At 33.5% G+C, this 9,241-nt stretch overlaps 1 long non-coding RNA gene across 1 annotated transcript in view; it reads left to right on the top strand.

Moving 5' to 3' along the window:
- Nucleotides 1-5,914: 5,914 nt before the first annotated feature.
- LOC106457400 overlaps nt 5,915-9,241 on the top strand; it is a 10,291-nt gene continuing 6,964 nt past the window's right edge. The window contains exon 1 of the long non-coding RNA XR_001290701.2: nt 5,915-6,260. This is a non-coding gene — a long non-coding RNA (uncharacterized LOC106457400). The remainder of the gene's footprint in view (nt 6,261-9,241) is intronic.

Genomic DNA, 9,241 nt, shown 5'->3' with positions numbered 1-9,241 from the left:
ATCACCATTAGATCCACCAATTGTCAAGAAGGCAATGCTCAATTTAATGAGAAGTTTCCAAGCAGTGGATTTGAAACACACTATCATAACTTGCAATCTATCCATTTATGAGATAGAATGTGCCCTAAGAAGACAGTACTAGGATCTGTTCTCTACAGTCATATTACATTTTAGAGGATCCCATTTATGCCACAAGTTTATGAAATACATCACAAAGATAATAAAGGGGAAATAATGAGGATTCTATTGTAGCTTCAGGTATCGCTCTTTCCATAACTTCTGTAACAAAATCATCAGTGATATTATAAAATTCTGCAAGCTTTAATTAATATTGTTTCAAGAGGTCGTGATTCTCATTCAATGATATATATTTCCATAATGGTTCTTAATGGAGAAAAAGATATGAGTTGCAATAATGGCTTAAAGAAGACCTAGAGAAAACTTTGCAATACAAAGATGATGTCGCAAAGATCAGGATCGGAATGGTCTGTGAAAGAAACATGTTGACGAAGTTCTGAACGAGACTGAATCTGGTTTAGATATACCTTAGACTGTGTTATCTGATTTCAAAGAAGCCATTAATAAATCAGTATCTCATATTCTTTGGCAAACTTCTATTGAAATAACTGACATCCTCATATGTTTTTTGCATGCACAAAGTGAAGGAGACTGTGTCTCAACTATTTAGCACAAGCTGACAAAATAGTTCAATACATTCTAGCTGTTAGCCATTAGAAATGTGTAGTTTATCTTCCATTTTATCTGCATGAAATGAAAATGCTGTCAGAAACAATACTTAGAAGGTTTGTTAAATATAGAGATTTCACGGTGAGGCAAATTTGTGAAAGACGCAATGGTATCTCCCCTAATAAGATATTGGAACAGACTTATGATATAGATGTAAAACAGCTAGGAGTTAACTGGCATAATCATGAATCCAAAGGATCAAATTAAATGGCTATATACTAAACTTATTACTGTTGCTGTGTCAGGTCAGCTAACGACACTGATACACATGAACTCTTGATTCTCATTCACCTCATCATGAAGCAGGAATGTCACGAATCTCAAAGGACTCAATTGCAGTGACCAATGTACTTGCAGCAGGGTCTAATCATATGATCAGTACTTTCAGTACAATGAAATCAAAGGAAATTATTAACAGTGCCACGGGACAGCAAGCTTTTATTGCAGTATGTGAAGACTTATCACATGTCAGAGATATTGGCCAGAAGGCCTTGGAGTTTTGCCTTGAGAAGGAGACTAGAAGCTAGCTGCTGTGAAAGTGCACACATTTTAAACTCAGAGGATAAATAAAAGCCGAAATTCAACAGGGTCTCACAGAGGCAAACCAGTTGAAGTGATTCGCAAATACTTTCTCAAATAACTGAGGTAACCAAGTAAAAATACACGATCTACTTGGTTTGGATGAGTGCACTGATACACGAGCACCTCTTTTTTTGGGACCTCTGGAGGACCTAGGCGTGGAAAGGAAACTGTAGTAGTTCTCAATGCCATGCATGTCATAAAAAGGTTGTTCTGCCTTCATATAGAACACTTACAGGATATTAAGAACAGATATAGACAACTTCTTATGTTAGATGTTTCTCCAAGTACAACAGGTATCCACTTTTGTTGTGACTGACATAAACATAAGTAAGCTTAAAATCCAGTAAAAGAAACGATGAATTATACGTTAGAACAGTGTAACTGTTTTATGTCAAAGCACATTTAACAACTTTACATTCAGGGGTTTTGCTGTTTTTTACAACAAAACTAGCATACTGAGTTTCCTTTCAGAGTCTTGGTCACCTGATAGAATGTCGTCAGATTCAAGTACAAAACAGCTGCTTCACTCTGGATGTTTCAGTAAATCAATAACAAGTTTAGGAGTAAGCCCTAGTGACTCTTTAATAATTTCTCAGTTTGAATTTAATCATGAAGATGCAGATATGAGGATCCTCGTACATTTCTTTTGCAGTGCCCATCAGCTTGGAGTATATAAATTGTGGTACATGAAATGGTACAGACGTTCTGGTCCTTGATATTTACTATTGCACTAAATATCATTGTACTGAAGAACTGCAGATGATAATAGACCCCATTTTTGTATCTGCTAGCACATGAAATAGTAGCTGTTGTTGGACCAGAAGAATTCCTCCTATTACAATTCGTCCATGCTATTTTGAATAAGGATGAAAATGTAGGTTGGTTAAAAAAAAGACATGGAAGGCCCACAGATCTGTTGAATGTTCCCCAGCTGGTACATTTGCAGAGGTTCCTTACAATGTGTCACCTGTTCTGTCAGAGGAACATAGACAAGAATTTCGTACATTGTCCCTCAGAGTCTATAATGTAGAGACCATATATTACTTTGGTAGGTTTTATGGATATTAAGTTTCTAGGAGGAATTTTAGGAATCTTTCTTGGTCTTCCCTCAACAGAAAACTCCATTCTCCATACCTTAAACGTGTGTCACTGACTACAACAGTCTCCAAGTCTGTCCAAATTTCAAAACCTCCAGCTGCTCTCTATATAAAGTATATCTGAAATAATTATGACAACAGTAACCCGAAGAAAAAAACAGACGACCAGAAAGCAATTCCCTGACAACCTAAAAAACAATGAAATGTATGTGCAATAAGAAGTGTACATGAAACTGTGCTTGTAGTAAAAACAGGGTTCCATGTTATATTACTGTCAGAGTAAGGGTTTTTGTGTTTGAGGACAGTAACAGTGTTTAGAAAAGACATATTTGGCTTCAGAGATACATTTTTTCCATAGATATAGTTCCAATATAGTTGACGCTTTCATCAATTAAGTTCCTAATCATATGTTGTGCTGACTTTAGGACGATAAGAGACCCTGATACAATTGAAATAGTTATTGTTCCTCAAGCTAGCAATACATATCTGGCCTGTCAGGTCTGTTAGTCTGATATAAGCAAGATGAGAAAGTGTGTACAGTTCCTCAATGCGTTATATGTAAAATTCTGATATTTTGTTTACAAACAATGTATATTTGTTTCCCATGATATTTGAGATAAAAAAATTTATTGGATATTTTACTCTGAAAAAAGAAACTAAATTATTTAAGAGATATGCTTGTTTGTTTGTAATTAAGCACAAAGCTACACAGTGGGCTATTTGTGCTCTGCCCACCACGGGTATCGAAACCCGGATTCTAGCGTTGTAAGTCCGTAGACATACCGCTGTGCTACTGGAGAGCAAGAGATATGCAGATATTTACTTCTAAACAAAATAACCTGGTGTTGCAGGATATTAGAAAAAACGTCATGGTTAATATTCTTAATCATTTATTTCATAATTTTCGCAACCTTTTTTTCAAGAAATATAATTAAAAACAAGCTGAAGGAAAACTTCAAACTTCACAAACATATATGTATGTAATTACCATAAGTTTCCCAGTGGCTCAGCGATAAGTCTGAAGGCTAAAAATTGGGTTTTTATACTTGTAATGGGCAGAGCAGAGATAGCTCTTTGTGTAGCTTTGTGCTTAACAACATACAAACAAACACAAAAACCTTGAAAGTATTTGGTTTCTACACATTTGAGTTAAATACTGCAAACAGTCGCAACATTATCATTATAGAAATAGTAAATTTTGGGCGCTAAATTTGCGGCAGTTTTCAGTGGGTGTCACATCATAAATGACCATATAAGAATTGCTATCTAAAAAATGGGGCCTACCTTTTACAGAAGGCGATATCCACCTGATCCCCTATCTAGTTCCCTGGATGATAGTTATTGCCAGTTAAGAAAATGCGAGAACTATGCATGAATTCTAAGAGGTGGAACCAGTCGTTCTTTGATCGTATTTCTATTTTTCCGGTTTGTTCAGTTCATTCCGACTAGAAAATTAAATCCATCAATTTCTGTAATAATCGAAACTGTCTGTACATTTTTTGTTTGTTTGTTTTGAATTTCGCGCAACGCTACACGAAAGCTATCTGCGCTAGCAGTCCCTAGTTTAGCAGTGCAAGACTAGAGGGAAGGCAGCTAGTCATCACCACCCATCACCAACTCTTGGGCTACTCTTTTACTAACGAATAGTGGGATTGACCATCACATTATAACATCCTCACGGTTGAAAGGGCGAGCATGTTTGGTGGGACGGGGATTCGAACCCGCGACCCTCAACTTGCGATTCGAGCGCCCTAACCACCTGGCCATGCTGGGCCCCAGTAGGTTTTTAAAGAATCGTTGTTGTTTTTTTATTTAACGAAATAAACTAACAATATGGTTTTAAAATCTTCACTCAAAGCACAATTATTCGAACTTTATACTAATAAACTAGACTTAGAGTGTAAAATGATTTTTACAGGATCTCTAAAAATTTTTATTTACATACAGTTTATGAATTCAGTGAGAAAAGAAGTAAATTGTTCCAAAATATTCGCTGAAGAACATAAAAAATACATTACGAAACCAGGAGAGCTTATGACTATTTGTACAGTTGTTACCGCCATATATAGAATCAAGGTAACATAAGTTTTAAATCCAGGAAAACTTTGTCGGTGATTATATATAGAGAGAAATTCAGTAACAACGTGGTTCAGTTTCGTCTATGTAATTTTGTTATTTAATAAAACCATAAATGTTAACACAGATAAATACATCTCAGTAGTATTATAGATTTGACGTTTATCATAATACATAGACTTGCTTTTTGTGTGATATATTAAACATTATTAATGAATTTCACTGTATTTATACAATAAATAACAGTATACTAAAATAACATGGAATTATCTATGGTTACTTCCTTTAGAGAAAATGTACACAACAGTAAATTATTTTTAAATATATGGAGTTTGCGTGATTAGAATTGATTTTCTTTAAACGATATGAGTACGAACAAGACCAAAATGCAATCACAACTAATATCGGATTATATAAAATTAAGAATATAAAATCTTTACAAATGAAAACAAAAAACACGTATATCTCTACATGTTATAATCAATATTTGGTCTTACATGAATGTACTTGTCAAAATGATGAACAAATGTATTCATTTTAGTCATAAAAAAGCATGCTATAGTAGAATATTTACAAATTCGAAGAATGGTAGAAATTAGTATACAAAAGACCAAAGAAATCGTGATCCTTTAGTTTAATTTTAGTTTTTCTGCTTATAAACAATGGTATTTCTGCTGTATAAAATTACAAGTCACTATAAAGTTGTTTTTATTTCAGTAACTGTTACAGCTCGGTTATCTGTAAACAATTACAGATAATAAAATGCAACACGTTTGTTTGTTTGGAATTAAGCACAAAGCTACACAATGGGCTATTTATACTCTGCCCACCACGGGTATGGAAACCCGGTTTCTAGCGTTGTAAGTCCGCAGACATACCGCTGTGTCACTGGGGGCAAAATGCAATACCGATAGAAACATATCTATCAATTATTAATAACTTTGATCAAAAGTAAGCTGCTTAAACAGATCACAATAAAAATTAACTTATTAGTTACTGTAGTCAAACTGACAGAAATTACACATTGTTCTAAATCAGTGCACCAGAAAACTAAAACTTATAATGATTATAATGCTATGAATCATGAACTGGATACCCTCGCTATTACAGATACATTCGACTGTAAACCCAATAATATCTTGCGAGATTTGACCAGCTTAGTTTAGGCCTAAGTCCATATAAAGCTAATAACGTAATATATTGTTAATTAGTGTGATATTAATAATTATAATATTCGAAGCATTTGAAATATTCTAGTAAATAATATTAATCTAATTAAAATTAAAAAGAAATTGAGTATATTATTACATATGTTTCGTATAAACAAACACGAGTGACTAGTTTTGTGTGAACGTACTTCAAAATGACGTTTGTCTTGGCGTTTCATAAGGACGAATTAGATTAGAGCCGACGCTGTAGTAACTGAGTGTCTCCCTCCCCTTCAGATACAAATATAACTCAGACGTGTAAAAGTTAAGCAGAGTTACAAAACAAGAAAGTTTCCAGCAAGCACATCATGTGTTTCACAAGCAAAGAAAGAACAGTGCCCTCTTCTCTGTAGTTTTAACATCAGAGATTAAAGTCTTCATCTAGCACAAACAAATCCGAGAGCTAATGTTTCGAAATATTATCAGCGTTCTTGCTGTTGATCACAATGAAACCGCGATTTTACTTGCTATAAGTTGATTTGACGTTGAGATATTAACTACAGGAGTCAGCATATTTAATACGAGCAGAGACACTATACGACTAAATAAGGTAGGTTGTTTGAGACTAAATTGTGATGTTTGACGCGTACATGTATTTGTCAAATGAAAATCAGTTGATGAAAAAATATCTAACTTAAGTGACCCTAAACGTCGAACTCTACTGGCTATTTGTCCGTAAAAACTTAGGTAAGCAAGGTATGTGGTATTCATACATTGTTCATCTAATTATTCAAATTATTTTTTATTGTAATATGTACTTCAGCTTACAAGTCGGTAGTTTTAAGTTTCAGTATTCGAGATATTAACAGGTCCGTATAAAGGCAGCTAAGGTTCAACTGTAGAAATACCATTTTTATAATTAGATATTTTGAGCACGTGCCTTCATAAAGGACAAACAGTTCTTTTACATGATATTTACATAGATTTACATAAATATTTTACATGATTTTGAACACCAGTTTTGCTAGCTCTTTGCAAAAGTCATTTCAGTCTTCAATTATTTAAATAACTTATGTGAGCAATGCAGAAATGTTTCAGTTAACCAAATTTAACAGTCAAAAAAGGACGGTGATTGTAAATCATCTCCCTAAGTCTCATGTAGTCAAATATAAAGAAATTAATTTTGCATTGACGAACGAAATATTATGATAAAAGCAAACCAAAGGCGATCAGAAAGTCAATCAATGGCTTCAACATAAAGTATGAAAGGCAAGAAAAAAAAATCAAAGCTTCTGTTTATAGAATCAAATTCGGCTAAACTAAAGTGTTGAATTATTGTTTTACCAGTTTTGGTATTATAATTCATCTTTTATTTGAAAATACTTTCTGATACTCAAAAATTAACATATGCGCATTGAATAGATTACTGTTACTGTTTAGATCTGTTATTTTTGTACAAGTTTTACGTGACTTGTATGACACCTTCAAAATTACACATCACAAAAGTATCTAAAGGAAACAAAGCCAACTTGTTTCATTCTGTTTTGTTTAGTCCCAGATTTTCTCGTGTATCACAGTGTTATACTGTCAACTGAGATGTACTTAGTCCTAGGTTTACACAGTGTTATACTGTCAATTGAGATGTATTCAATAATTTTTTTCGTTGCATTTGGCGCAAAGTTACACGAGAGCTACGTGCGCTAGCCATCTCTAAAATTGAAGTGATAGACTAGGAAGGGGGGTAGTAACTAGTCATGAGTCCTCACTGACAGCTCTTTAGCTACTCTTGTCAGACCGAATAGTGGGATTTGACCGTCACTCTTTTAACGCAACTACAAACTCAAAGTAGCAACGGGACACGAATCACAGAACCTACCTTTATAATTCGGCATGCTGACCACTGGTTAGTGCTCTGTGCACAATAGCATGTTGTCATTTTATTCATCGATTGAATTTATTGTGTTATTCTAAATTAATTCTCAAATTACCGACTTGTTTTAATACTGTTCACTAGTGGTGTGCTCCTAATCTTATGTTGTTAAGACACTCAGTATAAAAAACTTACCAAAACATTGAGCGAAATCACTGATATTCAGCAGTAATTTGTGGAGTTACTTGCAATTTTGCTGTGTTTGAATGTTTCACTCATTTTATTAGTAACTCTATAAATAGTCATGGACATAAAAGTAATTTGGTGCAAAGGTGGTTTAGAACAATGTTTAGCAAACCGATAGGGGTCCTGGACCACATTAGGTAATGCTAAAGTTAATGTATTTTTGCAATAGCTAATATAAATTTGATTGATCAATCATACTAAGATTAAATATCTTCATTATTTTTCTATATACTATTTGAGTTGTGGTAATGCTTTTGCAAAATTTAACTACTTATGCAGAAATTTATATAAATCATGTAATGACTAGAAATGTAACAATCCAATCAAAGAAAAAAATACGAGTAGTGACAAACGAATGACGTCATCTACCATCAAAAGATGCCTAAAGGTAGTTATTAATGAGCAAAAAATAAATCAAAAAAGATACACGACTGGTGAATTGAATGATTTCGTTCACAAAATTATACAGTTTTAGTTGCGGTGATGCATCAGCAATATTAAATGCGAGTGTAAGTTGTAAGATATACATCGCGCAGAAACAGTATAGTATTTGTACTTTAACTTCGATTTCATGCATGTCTTACCTGTTGCGAAAGTTTAACTTACATACAAGCAGACATATACTACTGATGCAGAGTTTGTTTTTGATGCTGTGCTTCAGCAATAATATTTAAATAACAATCACACAAGGCTCAAACACAAAGTCTGAATACTTCGTTGAACTTTGAACGTTGAACTTTGGGTCTTTCTCTCGGGGGCAACTAGAGATCAAAGAAGCTATAGGAACAATATGATCCCTAGTAAAAGAACTTATTTTAACAGCTGTGCAAGTAATAACCTCCTAACATGCAAATCATTAATAATCAAGTAATCAAAGACTGATAAAGGCACACTCTCAAGAGAACAAGTGCATGAGTTGTTCATTCAAGATTATAGCAACGTGGTTAAGAAACAACCACAGCTCTGAAATACAGAAAAAAAAGGAGAAATCAACAATAACTTCATAGTCCTTTCTTTGAGAAGAAATATAAACACTTATAATATGAAACCTAGCGGATAAATCAATAAGGATTATTATTTTGAATATTTACAAAATAAATATAAAGATTTGTTTATGGAAAACTACATAATAAAATGGATATTATTTTCAAATATAATACATCCTATAATTACACAGGTCTGCGATGGTTTTCTTGTCTTGAAATTTTTACATGTTCTACGGTAATTTCTGTTCGCTGAATCCGAAAATGATATCTATTTTTCTCCATCATGTACAGATTTTTCACAAAACGTCATAACGTAAGACATAAAAGAAAGACCACAACATGTAGTTTTTAGACTAAAAGATGTAGATTTCACACACAAAAAAAATATTATGGTGAATGAGGATGCATATTCGTTTGACAGCAATGCTCGTTTCTTTTCTTCGGCTTGTTTGTATTTTTGTTAGCACACATAATAATTAATAATAATAA

Source organism: Limulus polyphemus, unplaced genomic scaffold (assembly GCF_000517525.1).
Source record: "Limulus polyphemus unplaced genomic scaffold, Limulus_polyphemus-2.1.2 Scaffold325, whole genome shotgun sequence".
Lineage (NCBI taxonomy): Eukaryota > Metazoa > Arthropoda > Merostomata > Xiphosura > Limulidae > Limulus > Limulus polyphemus.
The sequence above is the reverse complement of the archived record's forward strand: the minus strand, read 5'-3'. Positions and strand labels throughout refer to the sequence as shown.